Below are 12,761 nucleotides of genomic sequence, written 5' to 3'. Positions count from 1 at the left end.
GTAAGTAACTTGTATGGTTATAGTCTCCAGTCTTTGAAATTTTTAATGGACTTTTAAATATAAAGTGTTATAAAAAGTGTTTGGTAGCCCCTGCTATGTGATAATTTAGTGTTAGTATAAAGTCTAAAAATGAAACAGGCATTAAGGTGAAAATAGTGGTAAAAGCGATTATGATATTTTTATAATAATCTTGTGAAATGTAAAGGGTTTACAACAGATTACTGTGGCCATTTTGAAAGCTAAATATAATATGTTAAAACCATTGCCTTTCAACATTCATTATTGGCTTATTTACCATAAAAATTTTTTAGTTCTTAATCAAAACTTCTTGCTTATTTTTGACAGTAAAATATGTTACTTATCTTTTAGCAATTACCACAAAATCCAATAGTTTTTATTTTCTCTTATGCTTCATATCTTTGAAAAACATCCAACACTTGTTCTCACATACTTTCACGGCTTGCTTGCCTGCTTTCTTAACTAGCGCACTATTATTCTCGACCAACCATCTTAAGCGTTCTAATTAAAATGCACAGCAACGCCCTCATTTGGAAATTCCGTTTGCGTATCTGTTAATTTGCCGTTAATTGGTTTTGGAGTGTTTTCTTGGCGGATCCGTTTCGTTTGGTAAAACCATGTCAACCCTTTTGTACTCTGTGGCATGTAAAGGTTAAATGCTTGAAAATCAATGGGGGAATAACGACAAGTGGAAAAACAGGAAGGCATATAGTTTCAAGCAATTAGGATTTTTATCGTTAATGCGTATTTAGGCAATTGAACAAGAACAGAGAACAATTACAGAAAAAGCGATGTTGTTTTACTTCAGAATTTTGTACTGGGGGAGGCATTTATGCTTAAAGTTAAACATTTTAAAATGGGCTTTACTGATTTAAAATAAATGTTTGCAAGTATGAACATTATGTATTTATAGTACAAATTTCAAGCTTATAGCTTCAGTCGCGTGAGCTATGATATGTCAATCACTCTGTCATCACTAAGCTATTTTACATATTAATATGTTAAACTAAGTTTTTAAGATATTTTTAAAAAAGGTTGAGAATTATCTGGTACACTAGTTATTTTAGTACATTTGTGCCGACACGGGTTTTTGGAGCTTTTGGGCGATCAGCTCAGGAAGTATGGACTTACTCCGGAAATAAATTGTACCGTTGTAATGGGGATCGTGAAACCATCCTTCTTCAAAATAATTCAAATAGATCCAAGACGAGTGCTCAAACTACACTTTTCGTAAATTTTTTGTCGGAGGTACCAGATACATAACTGGATGAAATAATATGCGAGAGTTATCTTGCGGATTTGCCATTTAAGTTGGTGCCGTTACAGTTTCATGGACCTTTTAGGCCATTATCTCAGGAAAAGTGGACTTGATCCCGAAAAAATTTAACTAACGTAAAAGGGGCCGCAAGGGCAACCTGTTGAAAAAAATTCAAAACAATTCGAGAAGTGCTCTTTAACTTCACTTTTTCCGAATTTTGAGTGGCAGGGGAACTTGTAAAGTTTCTAGCCTAATGAAAATGAGAATATTTACCATCAAATATAGTTTAATTGTTTTCTTAAGTAGTCTCCAGCATGATTTATACACTTTTTCATGCGCTGCAACCAATTGTTCAAGCACTTTTTCCACTCCTATTGAGACACCTCCAAAACATGGTTTTTGAACGCAGCATTGTCTGGCGACGAAAATCATTGATCACCGTTGTCTAATTGTCTAAGCCCAAAACTTTTCCAGTTCCCTATGTACATATTCAAACCCGATCTATATCCGGAACGAATAATACAATGTGCAAAGTTTGGACCAGATCAATTGCTCGGGATTGATCAGGATATCAGCGCTGTCCGTTCACCTAAATCCAAAGGTACGCTTTTTCAAAACTATCTCCATTCCTCAATCCTATGCTACGAAAGTAATATTTATTCCAAATTTATATATCCGTTCACCCAAATCCAAATTGTACAAAATTTAGTACTTTTCGTACCCATAAGAACGAATTTTCTAAAACTGCGTCAGTCCTACACTCCAACAGTAATTTTAATTGCAAAATTCAGGAGGCCAGCGCTTTCCGTTCACACAAATTGAAATTGTACCAAATTTAGTACAATTTATAAGTTTCGTTCACATAAGTTCAAATTTCCAAAACTACCTCCATATTTCAATCCTATACTCCAACAGCAATCCTTATTCCAAATTTCAGAATTTCAGCTCCATTCGTTCACCCAAATCCAGATTGTACCAAATTTAGTACCATTTAGAGATTTTCATACACATAAGTACGAAAAGCCAAAACTAACTCCATATATCAATCCTACACTCTATTCGTTCACCCAAATCCAGATTGTACCAAATTTAGTACCATTTAGAGATTTTCATACACATAAGTACGAAAAGCCAAAACTAACTCCATATATCAATCCTACACTCCACCAGTATTCAGGATTCCAGCTCTATCAATTCACACAAATCCAACGTGTACCAAATTTAGTACAATTTAGTACACATAAGCACCAATTTCTAAAAAACTATCTCAATCTTATACTCTAAAAAACTTTAATTCCAAATTTTAACATTCCAGCTTATTCCGTTCACTTAAATTCAAATTGAAAAAAATTTGGTACCGATTAGTACTTTTCGTACACATAATTACGAATTTCCAAAGCCACCTCGATATCTCAATCCTTCGCTCCAACATTAATAATACTACAATCAATCAAATCAAATCAATCAATCCTACACTCCAAAAGTAATCTGAACTCCAAATTTCAGTATTCCTCTCTCCTTTCAATCCAAATCGAAATTGTACCAAATTTAGCAACATTTAGAGACATAGGTATGAGTTTCCAAAGCTGTCTCCATATTTCAACCCTTCACTCCGATACGAGTAGCACTTTCGTATATATACGTACGAATTTCCAAAACGATTTCAAATCTACTCACCAAAACAAACTTAATTCCATGTTACATGATTCTAGCTCTATTCGTTCTCCCAACTCCAATTTGTACCAATTTTAGTACCATTTAGTACTTTTCGTACACATGATGGAGAACACATTCCCAAAATGACCTCCATACATCAGCCCTACTTCCCATGCTCTATATCAGAATGTGGAATCCACACTGGTAGTTTGGACAACGAATTTTGCCAAAATCCTCCAAATATCGAGGATATACAGTCCATCTTCGAGCTTGACCTGCCTATGGGAAAAACAAACACGGTGTTAAAAATATAGCGTTCTAGCTCAATTATTATGGACGGTTGGATGATTACAGTAGACGGACATGACTAGATCAGAATTTTATCCTGATGCAGAATATACTGTGGTGGCCAGCTAATTAGGGACAAAAAGTTCAGCATGCTAATGACCAGATAACCATATTTTGTGACAATTTGGCTTTAACCCATTTTTCCCCATTTTTATACCCTCAGCATTTATGCTAACTTTCATACGGGCGAAATGTGTCTCATCGAAATAATGGTTTTAGACCCCAAGTTTGTTTGAACGAAATGTGTTTCAGACAATTTGGAGTTGATTTAGCCATGTCCGTCCGTGTGACTGTCTGGCTAGCTGGAGCGCACGATAACTCTCGAACAGATCAACCGATTCGGTCTTTGGCTTTCCTAATATTTTGTCCAAACTTAGTTTAAGTTCGAAGATGGGTTATATCGGTCCACTCCTTCCGGTACCTCCCCCACAAAAGTTCGAAAATGTTCGGAAAATTTGTGCGTACGATAACTTTTGAAGAGAGTAACCGATTTGGTCCATACTTTGCACAGCGTGAAGTTTCTACCAGACATAGATAAGGTTCCAATATGAAATCAATCGGTCCACTTCTTCGGGTACCTCCCACACACAATATCGGAAAAGTTCAGTTTATCACCTGCTCTCGAATCGCTTTGATTTTTGTTGTAACAATTTGTATTCACTGTCCCCCCATACGACAGTAGAAGCTTCATCTGGGGCAACTCCATACTTCCTGAGAAAATAGCCTGAACGATGCAAAAACCCCTATGACACCGTGTGTAGTGGTTGGAGCGCAAGATAACTCTCGAACGAATCTGCCGATTCGACCCAAAATTTGCCCTTCGTAATATTTTGTCCAAACTTAGTTTAAGTTCGAAGATAAGCCATATCGGTCAACTAATTCAGGTACCTCCCCCACAAAAGTTCAAAAATGTTCTGATGAATTGTGCCCACGATAACTCTTGAACACTGAAAGAAAAATGATTCATTGATTTTGAACCAACATAGAGTTTCATTGAGTAAATGAAAAGTTGCATTAAATTACAATAATGAGTTATTCATTATTCCAATGAAATTTCCTCAAGTATGCAATGATACTTCTTTACTAATTATATAAAGTAGCTAGAAGTTACAATTCAATTATTGCTATGAAATGTTCACATTAAAACTATGTGACGACGTGTTTTCACTTTGAAGCTAGGGTAGGTTCAGCGGGGGCCAGGGTCGTCACAAGAATTTATTTTTGATTTGGGAACATGAAGGAGAGAAGCTCAATGTTTTTCAGAAAACGTTATAAACAGTTTATTTAATAAAAACACTTATCATTACACACAAAACATAATCCAATTCTCAGGACAATACACGAGGACGAAGTATTTGTGGGAATTGTATTGAAATGCCACGAAAATGAAGATCGATGAGAAATACGGGGTTGAACGTTGGATGACTCTCGTAGTTATGGTGGCAGCGGCTTCACAATGCGGCGGCCCCATGAATAACGACGAATAACTGTGGCTGTGGCTTGACAGTGCGGCGGATCGATAAATATCGACGAATGATGGTGGCAGCGACTGGAAAATGCAGCGGCCGAATGAACATCGACGTATGATGGTGGCAGCGGCTTGACAGTGCGGCGGCTCAATGATTATCGACGAATGAATGGTGGCAGCGGCTTTACAATGCGCGGCCCGTTGAATATCGACGAATATGAGTGGTAGCATCTCGACAATGCGGCAGCCCGATGAGAATCCACGTTCAGTTGAGTATTCTGTCTACACAGCTAGAGAATAGTGTGCATCTCTACACACCCATCCGTCGCCGTGGTTATGTCGCGTCGCACAGCTAGAGAATAGTGTATATTGCTATACACCCACCCGTCGCTGTAGTACAGTAGCGTACTTCGACTCAATGCAACCAAGGTTGCGCGCCGTTTCTTCTAACCAACCAACTTATCTCAGCAATCATCAACAAACGACTGCCCCGAGTATGTGAAAGGCACCTCTTTTAATGCGATTTCGCCCAGGGAACTGTCAATCGACGATGATCACTTGAATTGTCACCGCCTGACAAGAACATGCAAACATCACTCCAGTGCCAATGTGTACCACTAGGAGGTTTTGTGGTGACCGTTAAACATAAATAAATAATTTTATAATGTGAATAACTTAAATCTATTTACATACGCGAACATAAAAATTTAAAATTCATGATAATTATATGTAATGGATGATATGATAAATAGTGTAAATTATGACGAATATTAAATAATGAACCCCAAAAACGAACTATGTGACTTATGGGCGTTACAACTATAAAACAATAAGGAAAGATTTTTTATGAAACTTCTTCGTTAATACAATGAAGTCTTACGTCGCACAGTGCGAAATTTAGGAAGTTTAGTGGAACTTTAAGGGATTTTCAAAGAAATGAAATTAATTAAACTTTTATTGAATTCGTTAGCTAAGTACTCCACTACAAATGGTCCATACTCAGTTTGCCGACTAAAAAATGCACTTAAATTTGCACTTTTGTTTAATAATTTTTTTTTTGTAAGAAATGTATTTTTGATTCATTAAACAAATGGAGTGGCGCGAACAAATGGTTAGTCAGGATGCCATGATTTATTTTTCTTAATATTTTACAAAATAATTATGATATTTTACACTTTAAAAAAATGCAAAAAACCCTTATTGTTTTCCTGCAATTTTAGTCGGAAAGAAGTGATTTTTTGAAGTTTTCGAAATTGTAATTTTTTAGTTTCCGTGGTCATTTCAAAAGTGAATTACGTACATTCACGTGTTAAAATGTATATAATCTGAAAGAATGGATTCTCCTCTGTTCGCAAAGCTATAAAACTGGTGCGTTATCGCGCGGTCTTTGGAGATATTCAAGATTTTCGAAAAAGATTTCGGGAATTTCATTCAGTTGCATTTTCCAAAAGGGAAAGGTAAACGCGACAATGAACGCCATTGTTCACTGCGTTTTGAAGAAATGGACTCACTAATTCTAACAGTGATAATTTCTGTAAAATTAAGAAACCTCTCGCAAAACCTCTAAATGTTGGTGATTTACATATAGTGCAACATTTTTAGATGCTGCGGAACAAATACCAAAATACGTTAAAAATTGTAATGCAGTGCAGACCTGAACTTGATCTGAAAGACATTGTTAACAAAATTAATGGTACAGACCAGATAAACATTATAGATACAAATGAAAACAAAAAATATTTTCATTTTACTCCTTAATAGAGGTGTAGGGTTGTGGGGCTTCACCCAGAAGTGGACCTGTGTTGACAGCTTTTGTGTGAGGAGGTCTTTATTCGCTAACATCTTAAAATTAAAATTTGCATCAAAATCGGCTGCAATTTTTGTCTCTAACCTTTAAAATATCCAATATGAGGGAACCCGGCATGTGGGGCTATTCCAAAACGCGAACCTATATTGAAAATATTTTGTACATAAGTTTTCTATCCGCTGAAAACTCAATATACCAATTTGCATCAGATTGATCATCATCGATTGAAAAATGAATGTAAAACGTAAAAACGGCAGCCACCGTTACATGACCGCTACAGGAAACCGCGGGTCTATGTGGCCCAATTTGAGTCCCACACTGTCCACTAATATAAGAAACATTTGTGCAAAATTTTAGGAATCTACACCTTTTCCTTTAAAAGTTGTTAGTAAAGTTCCGCTAAAGTGCTCATATTTTGCACTGTGTGTTGGTTCAAAATCAATGAAAAATTTCATTGAAACAACGTAATTTTCAGTGAAGGGAGTGACCGATTTTGCCCATACTTTACACATCATAATATATCTATCAGACGTATACCAGGTTTGAATATGGACTATATTTGTCCACTCCTTCGGGTACCCCCACACAAAATTTCGGATACGTTCACTTTAAGACCTGCTTTCGAATCACTCTGATTTCTGTTATAGCAACTTGCATTTGCTGTTTCAATTGCGACTGTAAAAACTTTTTCAGGGGCAAGTCCATACTTCTTAAGAAAACAGCCCAAACGGTGTAAAAACCCATATAGCACCATATGTAGTCGCTGGAGAGCACTATAACTCTCGAACTGATCAACCGGTTTGGTCGAACATTTGGCCTTCGTCATATTTTGTCCAAACTTATTTTCAGTTCGAAGATGGGGAACAACTTCCGGTACTTCCCTCCAATATTTAAAAAATGTCACTAAAATGGTATGCACGATATCTCTTGAATATTTTGTCCAAATTTAGTTACCTTCTAAAATGACCGATATCGATCTTCTCCTTATAGTACCTGCCCGACAAAAGTTCAACAATGAAAGTTTCAATTCACATAGGCTGAGGGTATATCTCTGTCGGCAAAGCCGACTGATACTTTTTCACTTGTTTGATGATATTTTACATAACATTCGATTAAAAATCTTCAGCACAAAAAGCTTTCAAAATTTTTATTTTTCAGAAATTTGGTCAATTGCTTGAAGTCACTGTAAGCAGATATATCATTGAAACCAAGCTTTATGGATACACGACATAACCAACATGTAATAACCGTTTGTTTCTCACAAATTTTATCATAATATCATTAAATATACATATATCATTTTATATCATATATAGCCTTATCATACATAGCCTTTGTGTGGGACCTTTTTAAATGGTTTTATTTAGCTCACCCCGTTTGTTTTATTATTTATTCTTGGGTCAAATTTAGCAATTCAAATTTCACCCTCTTCCTGTCAACCGATTAATCTGAAATTTTGTATACACTTTGGATTTTAGTGACAATACAATTATGTTTATTCATTATCATTATAAATTCAAGATGGCCGCCGCTACAAAATGGCGGATAACGTAGGTTTTATCAATCCCATCAATATGGGTATCAAATGAAAGGGCTCAACAAGCAGAATACAATATACTATAAAAAATTGAAATCCAAGATGGCGGCCGCTACAAAATGGCGGATAACGTAGGTTTTATCAATCCCATCAATATGGGTATCAAATGAAAGTGCTCAACCAGTAAAATACAATGTACTATATAAAATTAAAATCCAAGATGTCGGCCTCTACAAAATGGCGGATAACTTAGGTTTTATCAATCCCATCAACATGGGTATCAAATGAAAGGTCTCTACAAGTAGAATACAATTTACTATTCAAAATTGAAATCTAAGATGGCCGCCGCTACCAAATGGCTGATAACAATTTTTTATCAATCCCACCAATATGGGTATCAAATAAAAGGGCTTGACAAGAAGAATACAGTGCACTATACAACCTCAATATTTAAGATGGGCGCAGCCACTAAATTTAGAAATTGAATCTGTAATTTAGGTATCTGATTAATCCAGCCTGAATCCACCACCCAAGTCAAGATTTTTTATCGTGTTGAGGACTGTGTGGCGTTAGGGTTGCTAAAAATGATACGTCGTTAGCGGTACACCATCCAAGTTAAGGTGAAAGGTTAAAACGCGCCGAGAACTGTATGGCATTAGGGTGGATAAAAATGATATGTCGTTAGCGTTTTCCCCTCAAGACTCAGGCGCATCTTGTTGTACATAGCCTTGCCCCTTTATTGGACCTCTGGGGGGTCGACCGTTTAAATGTCCATTACTCGTGGGAACAAAATGGTAAACAAATATATAAAAAATTCAAACACAAATAAAACAGAAACTGCAACACAACGTAAACGAAGGCTTCAAAAAGCGAAAGAAAAGTATAAAGCAAAACGAGCTAAAGAAAGTGAAGGTGATAGAAATAGTCGATTACAGAAACGACGGGAACAATTAGCGTCAAAAACACCTGAGCAATATGAGACCAGATTATAGTGTAACAACAAAACAAATATTTTAATCAACGATTGCAGACAATTGACGTGCCCCACGGTTTTATTTTAGTCTAGTCTATGCATATGTTTATAATTCCCACGACTGTATCTATTTTATTATTTTTTGGTTTTCAGTACATTTATCTTAAACATTGCAATGTATGTTTAACATAAAACCGTTTAACTTAAAAAGTTTTTTTTTACCTATTTTTATTTAATATTTAATGGATTAAAAGTTATTTTAGTCATTAATATTCAAAAGGCTATTCTTTCGTGCAACAGGAAATAATTTTTTGTGAAAAATTTAGTATTTTTTCACAAACAAAAAAAAAATTGAAAGTGTTTTTGCAGAACCTTTTTATACCCTCCACCATAGTATAGAGGGTATATTAAGTTTGTTTTTCCGTTTGTAACGCATTGACATATTTATTTGCGACCCTATGAAGTATATATATTCTTGATCAGCGTAAAATTTTGAGTCGATCTGCGCATGTCCGTCCGTCCGTCACTCTAGCATCCACAAAAATGGAGACAGGACTCTGAAATTTGGGGAAGATGCGTATTTTGTTTGCAGGCAGGTCAAGTTCGGTGATGGGCAATATCGGTCCACGTTTTAGTATAGCCCCCATATAACGGTACCGCCCGACGTTTTTGGTCACATTTTCAAACCGAATTAGCTATAATTTGACATTTAGGGTTCCCAGTGATCAACAAACTTATATTCCAAAGGATATGGGCATAGGTCCATGTTTTGGTATAGCCCCCATATAACAGTACCTCCCGATTTTCGGTATTTTGGGAATTTTAGCTACAATTTTTAACTGAGCAAGCTGCAATTTCACATTTCAGATTCTCAGTGGTCATGAATACAAAACATCGTCAACATAGCTCCATGTTTTGGTATAGCCCCCACATAACGGTACCTCCCGATTTTCGCAATTATTAACCGAACTAGCTGCAATTTGACATTTGAGGTTTTCAGTGGCCATGAAACTTCTCCACCAAACATCGTCAACATAGGTCCGTGTTTTGGTATAGCTCCCATATAACGGTACCTCCCGATTTTCCGTATTTTGAGAATTTTAGCTACAATTTTTAACCGAACTACCTGTAATTTGATATTTGAGATTATCAGTGACCTCTAAACTCCACCACAAAAAATCGTCAATATAGTTTCATGTTTTGGTATAGCCCCCATATAACTGTACATCCCGATTTTCGGAACATTGAGGATTTCCGCTATATTTTTTAACCGAACTAGCTGTAATTTGACATTTGAAGTTCTCAGTGGCCACGAAACTTCTCCACCCGAAATAACGGTAGCTCCTGATTTTCAGTATTTTGAGAGTTTTAGCTAAATTTTTTACCGAACTAGCTGTAATTTGAATTTTCAGTGGCCACGAAACTTCTACACTAAAATTCGTCAACATAGGTCCATGTTTTCGTATAGCTCCTATATAACGGTACCTCCCAATTTCGGTATTTTAAGGGTCTACATTGTTTGATGGAAGTACCCTCAATTTGACTTTTGAGGTTCCCAGCAGTTATAAAACTTTCCCACCAAAAACTATAAAGATAGGATGTCTCTTTGATATAACCCCGTAGGTACCTTTCACCTAGCTGAACACATTTTTATATTAGATTAGATAATTTAAGCAATTGGAGTATCTATCCACGGTCGAAAATTTTTTCCACCTAAAACTTAACGACTTAAGAACTTAACGACTTTTTACTTGTTTAATAATTAAATGGATTGAACCTTTTTTAAAGCATTAAGAAACAAAAGTTCATTCAGATCAAAAAGTCATAACCCTAATGCATATACACCTTATATGGTTGCAAATGTTTATTTCAATGCGACCATAACAAAAATCAAATTCAGTATACGTTCCATATTATGGTGGGGGATATAAAAAAATTATGCGTAAGTATGTTTCTCAACATGTTCAACCATGGAAGCAAATGTTCAAACTCTGCTTGCCATATTTGCAATTTGTTATTTGAAATGTAGACCAAAAATAATAATCTTTACAATTGTGGATGCACGATTGCTTAGACGCCACAACTCTACTTGAGACATTGTAATTAAATCTTGAACATTTCATATCTCTCATGTTCGCGTTTAGTTATCTTCCGGTTTGAGTAGTTTATAGCGCCTTTTTGGGCTGTCGTCTATAGATAATTGCTGTGGCATTGCATTTGTAGCAGACATTTTTATTATCCACCCAGCTGCTGCTAAAAACTTTTAGATGTTTCGAAAGTGCAAACTAGTACTAAGTTTAAGTTTAGTGGAATGCTGTTTTCTGTCTGCACAGTTTTTTGTTCTTACATTTCCGTAATAGCTGCTAGAAATATAAATTATTGAATCTGCACTTGCTCTTAATATCACTGGGGTTGTTACTATTCAATATTCCTTTATTTAATTTTTTACGGACATTCAAAAATGTTTCTTCGAGTTATATGTTTGTCAGGGGATGACGTCACCAGCCATAAATAATGTTATGAGTTATTATCGCATAGTTTAGTAGAAAGTATTACTATTTTCTATTTCATTCCAAAAGCTGCCCACTCAATATCTCTAATTGCCACAGCCATTCCATTATCCTTAGCTTTATTTACATTAAAATCAAATTAAAATTTTAACACATTTTTATACCCTCAGCCCTTAGGCTAAGGAGGGTATATACACTTTGATACGATGAAAATGTGCCTCATCGAAATAATAGTTTTAGACCCCAAGTATGTTTGGACGAAATGTGTTTCAGACAATTTGGAGTCGATCTAGCCATGTCCGTCCGTCTCACAGTGGAAAAAAGTACCGATTTAGCGCGCCAAAAGTAAAAGTCTATGTTTTATTGTATGTTTGACCATAAATTCGATATGAACAGCTATAGATGGACAATTTTACTTCATTTATTAATATATTTGGTAAATTTGTATTTTAACCGTAGAATGGTACCTATCGATTTTCGTTATTTTAAAGATTTCTACCACATTATCCAACCGAAACGGCAAGGATTTGGCATATAGTCTCCGTGGGGGTTATGCATACACTCCTATAAACATTTTCGGTATAGGACCACGTTTTTATATAGCCCCCATAGACCGGTACCACCGATTTCGGCAATTTTGGAGGTTTTAGCCATATTATCCAACCGATATAGGTGAAAGTTGACATTAATTCTTCGTTGGTGGTATAAAATATTCCGACGAAGAATTTTCGGCGCAGGTACACGCATTGATATGGCCCCCATAGAAAGGTACCACTCTAATTTCAGCATTTTTACATAAAAAATGATATTAATAAAAATAGTAATAAAATAAAATGTTGCAGTTTGTTGCAGCTAAAATTTTACAAATTAGTTAAGAACTATGTGTACTAAAAATAAAATAAAAAATCAACGCGCCATCCCGCGACACTCCTTAGTAATAGCTTTAACAAAGTGCTCAATTTGGAAAAAAATCGGATGTCACATGTTTTAAGTGTAAAATCCGAGTTGCAATAAATAACATTTTATATTCAACATTTTTTAAATCACCTGCTTCACGAAATGTTAAATTCAATAAAGCTTTAAAATTACTTTGTAGGAAGAGTGCATCCGACGATCACAAATTTACTACTAAACTATATTATGAAAACTAGTTAAAAAAATGTCAACCAAAAACGGACCGTTATTC

The sequence above is a fragment of the Musca autumnalis genome, unplaced genomic scaffold (genome assembly GCF_047663935.1).
Source record: "Musca autumnalis isolate F117 unplaced genomic scaffold, ASM4766393v1 scaffold_2, whole genome shotgun sequence".
NCBI classification, from domain to species: Eukaryota; Metazoa; Arthropoda; class Insecta; order Diptera; family Muscidae; genus Musca; species Musca autumnalis.
The sequence above is the reverse complement of the archived record's forward strand: the minus strand, read 5'-3'. Positions refer to the sequence as shown.